General features: G+C 24.2%; 1 protein-coding gene across 1 annotated transcript in view; it reads right to left on the bottom strand.

The window, feature by feature from the left end:
* LOC122508806 overlaps positions 1 to 14,870 on the bottom strand; it is a 333,590-nt gene that overhangs the window by 127,664 nt on the left and 191,056 nt on the right. The window lies entirely within an intron of this gene.

The raw sequence follows: 14,870 nt of genomic DNA, 5'->3' as shown, positions 1-14,870 counted from the left end.
TTTACTTTTTTATAAAATAGACGACGTTTCGGTGGTCAGGTTCGACACCATCATCAGGTCACTTTAATAGAAAAAATTTTCTTTATAAAAATTAATACAACAAAATTTTTAAAAAAATTAAATTTAAACAAAAAATAAAAAACAATTTTTACCTAGTTAAAGTCAACAAAATAAACATAACGTCAATAAATTAAAAACATAAATAAACGCAATACAAAAAAAAATAAAATATTTAAATTTACAAATCACAAACATATTAAAACGAGTGATTAGTCAAACTGACTGAGCCGGTGACAATTTTCGCGTTATATACAGTCGATGGGGTCAATGACCCGCAATCGAAATATTATGAATTATAACCATTATTTCAATTTATAAAGCAAAGGAAAATAGGAATTACTAAGAAACTGTATATCTTCCTTTTTGTTAATAGTAAAATTATTGCATTTAATATAAATCATCTCAGAAATTAATCGTTTTTTATAAGAAGTTTCATAATCTAAAATTTCTGCATCGTCAAAATTAAAAGAATGATTATATTCAGTTTGATGTTTGTTCACAACGGATTCGAGGTTTTTGTTTTTATGCTCGCTAATTCTTTTTTTCAAAGTACGCTTTGATTCACCAATATATGTTGCAGGGCAACTATTACAATTAAATTTATAAGCAATATTATTCCGATCCCACTTTTTCGTCAAGTCCTTTCCTAATTTTATTACAGAGCTTAAACTTTTTTCCACAATAGGAATAGAAAGTAAATTATATTTTTTAAAAATATTAGATAATTGATAATAAATATCATTAAAAGGAATACAGATTTTAGGTAGTTGTTGATAAATACTAACGACATTGTTAGTTTGTTTTTTATCTAATGTTTTATGAATTAATGTATGTTTTCGTTTTTTAATATTTTTTTGTATAAATTCTAAAGGGTAATCGTTGTTTTGCAAAATTTTAAAGATTAGTTTAATGTTTTCATTATGAAAGGACTTGTGAGACAATAAAATTGCTCTATCATATAAATTGTAAACAATGTTTTTCTTTTGTTGAATTGGATGACGTGAAAAATAATTTATTAATCTATTAGAAGAAATGGATTTTTGATACCAATTAGTGATGAGTTGATTGTTAATTTTTATTAATGTCATATCTAGGAAATTTATTTTATTATCCATTTCTAGTTCATGAGTGAATTTAAAATTAATATTAAACGAATTAAAAGTATCAATGAAAAGTTCGACTTGATCTTTATGGACGCAAAAAAGTGTGTCGTCCACATGTCTATAATAAAATAGAGGAACACAATTGAAATTATTTTTAAGCAAATTCAAACAGTCAGTTTCCACGTCATCCATTACAATATCCGCAAAAAATGGAGATATCGGTGACCCCATCGGAGTACCGTAAATTTGTTTATAAATTTTTTCATCAAAAACAAAATAAGTATTATCAATATTAATTTTTATATATGCAATAATTTTACTATTAACAAGAAGGAAGATATACAGTTTCTTAGTAATTCCTATTTTCCTTTGCTTTATAAATTGAAATAATGGTTATAATTCATAATATTTCGATTGCGGGTCATTGACCCCATCGACTGTATATAACGCGAAAATTGTCACCTGCTCAGTCAGTTTGACTAATCACTCGTTTTAATATGTTTGTGATTTGTAAATTTAAATATTTTATTTTTTTTGTATTGCGTTTATTTATGTTTTTAATTTATTGACGTGATGTTTATTTTGTTGACTTTAACTAGGTAAAAATTGTTTTTTATTTTTTGTTTAAATTTAATTTTTTTTAAAATTTTGTTGTATTAATTTTTATAAAGAAAATTTTTTCTATTAAAGTGACCTGATGATGGTGGCGAACCTGACCACCGAAACGTCGTCTATTTTATAAAAAAGTAAAAGAGTTTTTCTTTTACCTTTTATATACGTCTTCCAAAAATCGAAAAAATTAATTTAATATTTAAAGTAATATTTATTAGATCCAATTATTCCATTCATTTGACTTAAATAATTCGAATTTGCTACAAATAACTATTTATTTGATACTACAAATTAAAATTTTTATATCAAGGGCAGTTCTATACGAAAAGTAAATGGTGGATCACCGATTTTTCTAAAAGTTTGTAATTTTGTAGTATTTGGGGTACTAAATAACTGTGCTAAACAGTTTTGCAAAAAAAAATTTTTTTGCAAGATATTTAGATTTGAAAAATCAGAAACTGAAAATAAATAAATAAATGTCAATTTTTTATAATATTAAAAAAAAAATTTTTTTAATTAAATTTTCAATAATTTATTTAAACAATAATTTTTTATTGTTAAAAAAATATGCTAAGGACATCATGGAGTTTCCTAAAAAAAACTATTTTCTCAAAATATAACCTTCCTTTATAAGTGGTTAAATTTTTAAAGAAGTGCTTTTTGATGTTTTTAAGAAAAAAAATTTTGAAGTTTGCGCTATGAGTTTTTGTGCGTTGAGCTAACTAAGTAGCGCCTATATCAGTGTATTTTAAAAGATGATATGACCTTTACTGCTCGCCTCTAATACATTTTTTAATTATATACGTATATATTATTATTATAAACAGTTTAACTATATATTTTTAACTTTTTTATAAACATTATTTTCCTTTTTTATTGTAAAAAATCTTTTCCTCCACACCTTATTCAGGCTTATATTTCTAATTTTTTATTTTTATGGTCTTTAGTGGAACAAAAGTCAAACGTTATTGTGTCAAATTTATTTTCTACTAACTGAAAAAATGCTTTAAGGAAAAGATTTTTTACATTAACCCATTGATGCATATAGGCAAAGGAATGCAAATATAATAAAAGTAACTATTGGAATCCTGGAATGGGATCTAATGATAATTTTTGTCGTTGAATGTTAAAAAAATTATTTTTTAACAATTTTTTTTATAAACAAATGAAGAAAAATCGATTTTGATAAGAAACTTATAGCGCTATTTGATTCTACGCTAAAAGCACTACGAAAACATATATTACATAATTTTTTAAAAAAGACCTATTAGTGTAAAAATGTTATAAACAATTAGCCTGCATTCATACTGTATGAGGTATAAGGATCGTTTTTGAAGTCAAAAAGTAAACTATAGTGTACCTAAGTTATTACATATGAAATTCTTAAAGCCAGCTACACTTGCCTTACGCAAATAAGATAAAAAATCCAACATAGAGTGACTCTAAAGTAATTTAAATAATCTATTATAAGACAAATCCAAACTATTCAAATCAGTTTTTTTATTTATACTATTATTGCCTTCTTTCTTTATATAAAACATTTCTGCAAAACATCTTCTATTCAAATTTGATCCCCTATGTAGAATATTAACCCCGTTCCAATCAAAATTATGATTTAACCCCTGATCATTAATATTGTCAATTCTATGCTTAGTAATAACTCCATGGTATTGTTCATTTTTTAAATTTATGTTTTTTTCATGTTCAGCACATCTAGTACTTAAAAGTCTACTAGTTTGACCAACATATGAGCTATCACAGTCCAAACAATTTAATTTATATACTACAACAGAATTTTCAAATGTCTTTAACGGATCTTTCCCTAGTTTTACTATTGACTTAAAAGAAGAAGTGTTTTGAAAAACAGTTCTTATGTTGTAACTATTTAATATTCTTTTAATTTTTAATGATAAATTATTAAAATACGGAATCGAAAAAAATCTTGTATTATTAAATTCAAAACTACGCGAATTATTATTTTTATTTTTAATTTTATTAAAATTTTGAAAAAATCTTATTTTAATATGTTTTTCAACAAATCCCGTAGGATAATGGTTAAAAATAGTATTTCTTTATTTTTTGTTATATTTTTATTATGAAAAGTATGATTCGATAAAAACACAGTGTCAACAAAGTTTTTTACCACTGCTATTTTTTGAGAAATAGGGTGGTTAGAAAGGAAATCTAAACATCTACCCGAAGATGTCTCTTTTTCATACAAATCAGTTATAATAGAACCATCATTATTTTTTATAACATTTATATTTTAAAAAGGGTAAAGAGTTGTTATTTTTAATTTCTATTGTAAATTTTAATCTCTCATGAACAGAATTAAAGATATCTAAGATTAGTTGTGTATGAGTTTAAGGAACTATTAAAAAAGTGTTATCTACATATCTATAATATGCAAATATAAGGTCACCAATTTTTCCAAATATAGATTTTCTAGATCTTGTAAAACAATATCAGCCAACATATGAGATATAGGTGAACCCATTGGAGTACCAAATATTTGCTTATAAAAATTATCATTAAATTTAAAATAAGTAGAACACATTAAATATACTATACCTCTTTTAAACTCATGTTTAGGAAGATTTGTACATTTTTTAATTAGGTACCATCTTTTTTAAATACCATTCATAACCAATTTAGTAGGAATATTAGTAAACATAGAAACAACATCCAAAGATATCATCACATAGTTTTCAGTAATAACAGTTTGTACAATTGATTTTTGGAACTCTATAAAATTTTTAACATTTGAAATTGGCACAGTAAGAGCATTTTTTAGAATGTTATTAAAGAATTTTGCTATAAAATAAGTAGGAGAATGTTATTTATTCTAAAAATTGCTCTTACTGTGCCAATTTCAAATGTTAAAAATTCTATAGAGTTCCAAAAATCAATTGTACAGCTAAATTTAAAGAAGTTAGGCACATTTGAACTTTGAGTGGTAAAACTCGAATGAACAGTGAAAAAAATTGTTTTGCTTGTCATTTTTTTTCTTTTCAGCATAATTTAATTTTCTTTCTTGGGTCTTGTAGATGGTCTTGTCCTCTTTAAAATCCAGTTTGAAATTTGAAAAATTATTTAAAATTATAAAAATAGGGGATGATTTTCTGAAAATAAATAAGATCAATTTTTTTATTTATTTATTTCATGTGTATGTTACGGTCATTGTCGATTATTGGGCATTGTCGACATTGCCCGGTCAATATCTAAAAATATTCATATCATTTAACTTTTCGGGCAATGTCGACATTGCCCGGTCCAACTTGGGCAATGTCGAAAATTCTATATAATATAGCTTCATACGTCATGATACAAAACTAATCACACAATAACGTATACAAAATTTACATTTACATTACATTTTTAGTAAAAATCCTTAATGAGTAACGGAATTCTAACTTCAGTCAAACTAAAATCAGTAATTAGTTAAGGAAATTTAATGAAATGTAACTGAAAATTTTGGAATAGTTTCAAAAAGTATAAAGAGTAACTGAAAATTTCGAAACTGTAACAAAATTTTCAGTTTTAAACTGTTTATTGAATTATGTTTATGAAATTTAATTAGTAATAAATGAATGATTAATATTATTTGATTAAATAAATAGTTTTGTGTATAAAAAGTAAGAAATAAATATTTTTAATATTATTTATCAGTTATTTTTGACCAAATTTATTTATAAACCGTAAATAAATAATTTTTAAACATTAGCATTATTATTCAATATTTTTTCTAAAAATCAAGTGAAATAAAAAAAATTTTAAGACAAACTTAGAAATAATTATTTAAATAAATAAAACTTCCGTTGCTTGTTTCTGAAAAATTCTAAAAAAAATTCTAACAGTGTATGAAAGATGACCCTGCAAGACAGGATAACTAAATCGTCTTTTTTTATTCGTAAATAACATTGCCCAAAAGTAAGTGGGCAAAGACGACATTGCCCGGGCATTACTTACTATGCCCGGGCTCTGTCACATTTTACTAAATTTTGTTAAAATTACCCGGGCAATGTCGACAATGCCCAGTGGCCGTGGGCATTGTCAACAATATCCAGTGACTGTGGGCATTGTCGACAATGACCGTAACATGTAGACGGGTAAAAATACCCTTTCGTACAAAAGTACTGGAATAATGTTTAAATTGAAAAAATAAAAAACGAAGCGATGACAATAAAACGTAATTAGCAAAAAATAACAATCTGCGTGAATCAGCGTTAAATCTAGTAAATTAAATTCTGTAGTAATCAAAATTATTATAATACTCATTAGCATCTACACAATCTTATCAAAAGTGAGTATATGAATAGAATATAATAATTAAATTAACATCTGTAAATATAGAAATAATGAATGCAAAGTTTGTAAATTGGATCTCAAACCAATAAAAATTGAAAAAGAAAAATCAAATATCACTGTCGAAGAAATCAGCTGACTAGGTAAAGAGGGTTCATGTATTGAATCATCACACTCACACGAAATAAATAATATACAGAACACCGTTTGTCTCTGTTTACCTAATTAAAAATAAAAGAACGAGTGTAATCAGTTTGTAGTGGGCAGTTGAGTCACAGAGTTGGATTGTGCTGTAGCCTTGCGTTTTATTATGTGTGGTTTCCCACGCTGATACACCAGCTTGAGATCAGTTTCCCCATCTCTCAAACGCTCATCCATCGTATCTTTGGTCTTCTTGATTTTGCGACAGCACTTGCGGTACTAAACCGTTTAGCCCGCTTGAAATTCATAGGAAATGTTAATAATTATTTTAAGAACTAGTAGTAAAAATTTGATAACAAAAAAGGTGGTGTTTTTGAGAAAATTGATCTTACTTATTTTCACAAAATCATTCTCTATTTTTATAATTTTAAATATTTTTTCAAATTTCAAACTGGATTTTGAAAAGAACAAGACAATCTACAAGACTCAAGAAAGAAAATTAAATTATACTCAAAAGAAAAAAATGCCAAGCAAAACAATTTTTTTCACTGTTCATTCGAGTTTTACCACTCAAAGCTCAAATGTGCCTAACTTCTTTAAATTTAGCTTTTTTGAAAAATAAAAAAATACGTGTCTCTTTGTTTTTTATGTACAATAACATATTTTAGCGACAGCTAAATCTATAACTTGAAGTTAGTCGACCTGCCTGATTTGAAATGGATTCAGTCATAAATTTAAAAAGTAAACAATACAATGGAGTTATTACTAAGCATAGAATTGACAATGTTAATGATCAGGGGTTAAATTATAATTTTGATTGGAACGGGGTTAATATTTTACATATGGGATCAAATTTGAATAGAAGATGTTTTGCAGAAATGTTTTATATAAAGAAAGAAGGCAATAATAGTATAAATAAAAAAACTGATTTGAATAGTTTGGATTTGTCTTATAATAGATTATTGAAATTACTTTAGAGTCACTCTATGTTGGATTTTTTATCTTATTTGCGTAAGGCAAGTGTAGCTGGCTTTAAGAATTTTATATGTATTAACCTTTATGTGAATATACTCACTATATATAAGTAAAACTATAGCTTAGGTACACTATACTTCACTTTCTGCCATGTGGAAATTCAAGGCAATTTTTTGCCTTTAATTATGGCTTTATATAACATTTTTTTTAGTTCATTTTATATTTTTTTTAAAAAACATCAAAAAAAGTACAATTTTTAGTTTTATTTTACAAATTTAGTATAGCAAAATTTAAATTTTACTTTACAATATGAAACCTAATATTATATGTTATAACCTCAAATAAATTCTTTTAATTTGAAAAAATCAATTTTTATGTTATAAAAGGAGTGAGTATATACAATTTTTACATTTTTTGTTTTAAATTTAACTGTAATTTGAATTAACTTCGATTAATATTATAATTTATTGTTTTTCTTTGCGAACAAAAAACCCCATGTATATTCTTTTTTTCAGTATGTAGTAAAATATAATAAATTCTGAAGAGGGAACTGGATCCAGTTCCGACCCAGTGGGCACAGGGACGTCTAAAAGACGTCCCTTTTTGTCCGCGGACAATGATGGTCATGTCTCTGAGTCATCAAAAAGACAAATAAAAACGTTCTATGTCTGGTCCAAAAGACGTCCTAAAGACGTCTATAACAGCGGTTCCACGTGGAGGCGAAATCGCAAAGTCGTTGCGACTGCCGTACCCCCATCAGCACTGTGAATCGTACCGACGCCAGTGGTTCTCTGCGCTGTGAAAAGTAAATAGAGAAGTAGGAGAAGGGCACCATTATATAATAATATACAATATTATTATGCAATATAACAATAATATTTAATATACTGAATATATATTATATATTTATATATAATATAATAATTATATAATGTGTAAAAAATTTATTATTAAAGGAATACTTGAATAATAATTTTCCAGTTTTGCCATCAACAAAATTTTTAAGCTAATAATTATTTATGATTTTAATTCTATATTAATCATTATTATTGGTTATTAAATGAATGATTGGAATCCTGTAAAATTATTGTTTTCTAAAGTTATTGTGCTTATTCTTGAAATTTAATTTTTCTTTAATTCAAATTTCTTAATTCAATTTTAAAAGAGTTGCCTTTACAAGTTTTCTTCGCAATAATTCAATTATTTTCAAAAATAATAAAACTCATCGCAAAATTTTAATTATTTTTAATACAATTTTAATGGAATTTCTCAAAAAATGTATAATTATTCTTAAAAATTTTATTAAAATTCATCAAAGAAAATTAATTATTTTCAATGATTTTTAATATCTACTATTATAATAAAATTTTTCAAAAGAAATAAATTATTTAAATTTTTTTTATAAATTTCTTCGCAATAATTCTTTTATTTTCATAGATAATGAAACTCATTGCAGAATTTCAATTATTTTTGATACAATTTTAAACGAATTCCTTGAAAAATGTAATTAAACTTTAAATTTTATTAAAATTTATCACAGAAATTTAATTATTTTAATAACCATTGCCACAATTTATTTATTAGAATTTAAATATTATTTTTAATAAATTTCTAATTACATTTCTTTAAAGAATAAAATTATTACATTCAAAATTTTTTATGAAATTCAATTATGGTGAAAAGTTGAACAAAAGTTATAGTCAAAATTTCAATTATTTTTAAAAATATTAAAATTTTTCTCTAGAATTCAATTATTTTCAAAAATTTTAATAAAATTCTTGGCAATATTTCAATTATTTAAAAAAATTTTAATAACATTCTTGACAAAATTTCAATCATTTTTAAAAACATTTCTCAATTCAATGAAATTTTTTTTACAGAGATTCAATTATTTTTAATACATTTTTAATCTAATTTCTCAAAAAATGAAATTGTTCTTAAAAATTTTATTGAAATTCGTCAAAAGAATTTTAATTACCTATTTAAAAATTTGTTGATAAAATTCTTTAAATGAGAGTTCAATTTTTAAAAAACAATCCATTTTCCAATAAATTTTTTTTTTATTTAAATAATTGAATTGCCGTAGAATTTTCTAATAATAATTGATTTAAATATGAATTTTAGTTAAAACCTTAGATAATAATTGAGTTTTGAAAAGCAGGTCTCAAATTATAATCCTTGAATGTTTGAATTTTTCATGCTTTTAACTTAAAATTGTGTAGATTTAATTTTTTTGTAAAAGTTGAATTGAATTTTTTTTAAGTTATTTAAAGTTTTTATTTTCTAATATATATTTGATTGAAGAATTTCCAAATACCTAAATAATTGATGAAATTTCGTAAAATTGAATTGTAAAGAAAAGGATTTGAAAATGTTGAAAGAAATTTTTCAGAAATTATTAATAATAATTAATTTACACTTTATAAAGAAGAATTTTAGTTAAATATTGTGAAAAACAACAATTGAATTAAAATAGTGAAAGTAATTTTGAATACTTAAGTTAGAGTAACAATAATCTTATAATTAGGTATAAAAATGATGATTTTATCATTTTAACATTTTTAATTATTATAAAACATAAAGATATCGATTGCCCCGAGTCGAAGACTCCGAGTGATCGATATTTCAATCTTTATAACATATTTAATTTCAAAAACGTTATAATTAAAAATTTTGTAAAATAAAAATGTAGTTTTAAAAACCTGGAAAACCTGGAAAAGTCAGGGAATTTGAAATGAGCATGTTTATTCCCCAAATTTCAATTTCCTAATGTTCAAAACATCGAAATTCATATCATCGAAACTGCATTTCGCATAATTTTCAGTTTTCGAAATTTCATTCAACATCATTTTTAATTTATCGATTTATTCTTTATCCTATTATTTAAATAGTCGAATTGTTTTTTAATATAATTTTTAATATCTCGAAAATTTTTTTGACACACATTTTGATTTTCCGAATGACTATTTGTCATAATTATTAATCCTCCGAATTGCCATTTGACACAATTTTTAAACCTTCGAAATATTATGTTAAATAAATTTCATTTATCGAAATTTTGTTTGTCATAATGTTCATTTACTCGAATTATCAAGTGACATAAAACGCATTTACTCGAATTCTCATGAGACATAACCTTTAAATCTACGAAATGTCATATTTCAGAAATTTTAATTTTCAGAAATTTTATGTCATAATTTTCATTTCTTTGAATATAACCATTTAACATAAAATTTATTTGTCCGAAATTCCATTTGACAGAATTTTCAAACATCCGAATTACTTTTTAACCTATAATGCAAGTCACAGAAATTTCATTTGTCCTAAAATAACAATGAAACTTTCAAATATTTTTTTATTTCTATTGAGAATTCGAGTAAATGCCCTTTATGTCACTTGATGATTCGAGTAAATGAATATTATGACAAATAAAATTTCGATAAATGAAATTTATGTAACATAATATTCCGAAGGTTTAAAAATTGTGTCAAATGGCAATTCGGAGGATTAATAATTATGACAAATAGTCATTCGGAAAATCAAAATGTATGTCAAAAAAATTTTCGAGATATTAAAAATTATATTAAAAAACAATTCGACTATTTAAATAATAGGATAAAGAATAAACCGATAAATTAAAAATAATGTTGAATGAAATTTCGAAAACTGAAAATTATGCAAAACGAAGTTTCGATGATATGAATTTCGATGTTTTGAACATTAGGAAATTGAAATTTGGGGATTTGGGAAATTTGCGCCCCTTTAAAATTGTTTTGAATTTCCGTTTATTTATATAAATTTCTGAAAATTAACATTTCTGTCATCAAACATTTGTTTATAACATTAAAAAGAATACAGGGTTGCCACGCTTTTTCTCATTTCAAATTCCCTGACTTTTTCAGGTTTTCCAGGTTAAAAAACGGAATTTTTCCAGATTTTTAAAACTACATTTATATTTTACACAATTTTTAATTCTAACCTTTTTGAAATTAAATATGTTATTAAGATTGAAATATCGATCACTCCTAGTCTTCGACTCGGAGCATTCGATATCTTCATGTTTTATAATAATTAAAAATGTTAAAATGATAAAATCATCATTTTTATACCTAATTATAAGATTATTGTTACTCTAACTTAAGTATTTAAAATTACTTTCACTATTTTAATTCAATTGTTGAATTTCAATAAAATTTTTAAGAACAATTTCATTTTTTGAGAAAATTAGAATAAAAATGTATTAAAAATAATTGAATCTCTGTAAAAAAATTTCATTGAATTGAGAAAAGTTTTTGAAAATGATTGAAATTTTGTCAAGAATGTTATTAAATTTTTTTTAAATAATTAAAATATTGCTAAGAATTTTATTAAAATTTTTGAAAATAATTGAATTTTAGAGAAAAATTTTAATATTTTTAAAAATAATTGAAATTTTCACTATAACTTTTGTTCAACTTTTGACCATAATTAAATTTCATAAAAAATTTTGAATGTAATAATTTTATTCTTTAAAGAAATGTAATTAAAAATTTATTAAAAATAATATTTAAATTCTAATAAATAAATTGTAGCAAAGGTTATTAAAATAATTAAATTTCTTTGATAAATTTTAATAAAATTTTTAAGAATAATTACATTTTTCGAGGAATGCGTTTAAAACTGTATCAAAAATAATTGAAATTCTGCAATGAGTTTTATTATCTATGAAAATAAAAGAATTATTGCGAAGAAATTTATAAAGAAATTTTAAATAATTCATTTCTTTTAAAAAAAAATTTTATTATAATAGTAGATATTAAAAATCATTGAAAATAATTAATTTTCTTTGATGAATTTTAATAAAATTTTTAAGAATAATTATACATTTTTTGAGAAATTCCATTAAAATTGTATTAAAAGTAATTAAAATTTTGCGATGAGTTTTATTATTTTTGAAAATAATTAAATTATTGCGAAGAAAAATTGTAAAGGCAACTCTTTTAAAATTGAATTAAGAAATTTGAATTAAAGAAAAATTAAATTTCAAGAATAAGCACAATAACTTTAGAAAACAATAATTTTACAGGATTCCAATCAAAATTCCCTGACTTTTCCAGGTTTTTTCAAGGTTTATAAAAATTTCCTGACATTTCCAGGTTTTCAGGTTGCGTGGAAACCCTGGGATATTTATTTTCTTTCCGTATATAATTAATTGTACTCCTTCAAATAAAAAAGTGGTTGAGTTTAAAGAGAAATTTTTTTAAGCAAAAATCACGTGCGTAATTCATTTAAGAAAAACTTCCGGAATTCGTACGAAAAATTAAACCAGAATTATAAAAAGTTTTTCCGGTCATATGGAAGGTAGAATTTCATATCTGGAAAAATAAATTTAATTTTGTTTTGGCATAACCTAAAAATAAATTTTTAGTGATATTTAATGATTAATTAATATTAATAAATAAATATTTATTTAATAACCAATAATAATGATTAATATAGAATTAAAATCATAAATAATTATTAGCTTAAAAATTTGGTTGATGGCAAAACTGGAAAATTATTATTCAAGTATTCCTTTAATAATAAATTTTTTACACATTATATAATTATTATATTATAAATAAATATATAATATATATTTAGTATATTAAATATTATTATTATATTGCATAATAATATTGTATATTATTATATAATGGTGCCCTTCTCCTACTTCTCTATTTACTTTTCACAGCACAGAGAACCACTGGCGTCGGTACGATTCACAGTGCTGGTGGGGGTACGGCAGTCGCAACGACTTTGCGATTTCGCCTACATGTGGATCCGCTGTAAAGGACAAAAAAAGGACGTCTAAAGTACGTCTTAAAGACGTCGTTTGGATGTCCTTTTTACATTCCTTCAGATCTTAAATAAACATTTCTTTTTTTAAATTTTTTAAGTTGAAACTTAGTAATATTGTATTAAATTTATTTTAAGTTTAATATTATTTTTTCTAAAATGTGGAGAAATAATGAAAAATTCCTACGAAGCTGGGATCGAACCCGGATACCTTGGGCTTGAAGCACTGCGCTTTAAGCACCTCAGCCATTCAAGACAGATATGAACCTCTACAAAGTTAAGGATCGCACTTGTCAATGAAATGAATTTAACTTCGAAAAATTCTAATGAATTTTACATTCATGAATTTCTAAATCCAAGTTAAACTTAGAAAATAATATTTTCTATTTATGGAAATTTTTCTATTTTCAAATCTTGAATGAAAAATACGTCCTTTAGACATCTTAAAGACATCTAATGGCCAAGAAATAGGGGAGAGTGGGGCAAAGGCGCTAGGTTTACATTTATCGATGTATATTTTTTAAATATAGCAATTAATTTATGCGGTCTTTGTTTTTCATTATTCTAAAACTAATCAACAAGAAATATTCAAAGTTGTTATTTAGTATATTATAATTATAAATACATTATTTAATGAAATTTAAAAACAATGCAAAAAATGCCTTTGCCCTACACGCTGGGGCAGCGACATTTTCGACTATATTTCTAATAGAAAGCATTTGTAAGCCTTAAAAAAATCAACAAGTGATATTTATTAGTATAATATTTACGAAACATAAGGTTAACAACATATTATTAAAAGAATTAAACTATTTAAATCAAAAATCAAAACTTTTAGTGATTTTAACCTGATAACCTGATATTGTGAATTAATACATAGAAAATTCGAATATTCAATTGTTTTCAAGCAAATTATGTTCAATATTGCCTTTGCCCCATATAACAAACTTTTTTTTACTTTAAATTAAAAATATTTAGATACAAAATTAAACTAAAACACCACGCCAGTTGTGTAGAGAAATATTTAATTTATTTACATGTTATGTTTTTAAAAATTAAATACTTAAACTTATGTTTAAAAAATAAAAGTTTGTTGAGTAAAATTATTATTTTATTTTTGCAAAACAATTTTTTTGTTATATTTCTTAAACTATTTGATATTTTTAGGGTTTTCTTTTTTTAATCAATTGGTCTGATTTTATTGCAACTTAATTTTTAATACCAATTGGAAAAGACAGAAAATAAAGGAGATATTTTAAAAAACGTCTTTGCCCCGCATAGCGCCTTTGCCCCACTCTCCCCTACAACATGTATAGGACGTCTTTAAGACGTCTTTTTGTACAAGTCCAAAAGACGTCTACAAAAAGACATCTTTAGGACGTTTTTTGAACAAGTGTGCCCACCGGGGAAACGTCAAATTGAAAAATTTTTAATTGACATGTCCTTTTGGAGATCGTTTTTTCCAACATTCTAAATAATTAATAAAGAAGGACGTTATCAAGATCATCCCATAGATCTATATTATTAGAATTTTGGTTCTACTTTAATGTTGCGACGAAAATTTAGACATACGTTAACATCTACAAATAATTTCAAAGCTTTAAAAAAATAACGGCGAGGTCTGCACGTTGAGATACACTGTGGTACGCAGGTTAAAACGCTGACGGAGTGAAAATAGTACTGTCATTAAAATTGATTTTGAATCCACAATTTTTAAGCGTTTTATATGTTCTTCACCTGTAAAAATTGCGAATAAGATATAAAGATTTCTATTACATAATTATTTTTGTGCAAAATAAAATTTTATTTTTTGATTATCTTCTTTAAGTTAGTTTTTTTCTTCGCGCTAAGACCATT

Source organism: Leptopilina heterotoma, unplaced genomic scaffold (assembly GCF_015476425.1).
Source record: "Leptopilina heterotoma isolate Lh14 unplaced genomic scaffold, ASM1547642v1 Lhet_570, whole genome shotgun sequence".
Lineage (NCBI taxonomy): Eukaryota > Metazoa > Arthropoda > Insecta > Hymenoptera > Figitidae > Leptopilina > Leptopilina heterotoma.
The sequence above is the reverse complement of the archived record's forward strand: the minus strand, read 5'-3'. Positions and strand labels throughout refer to the sequence as shown.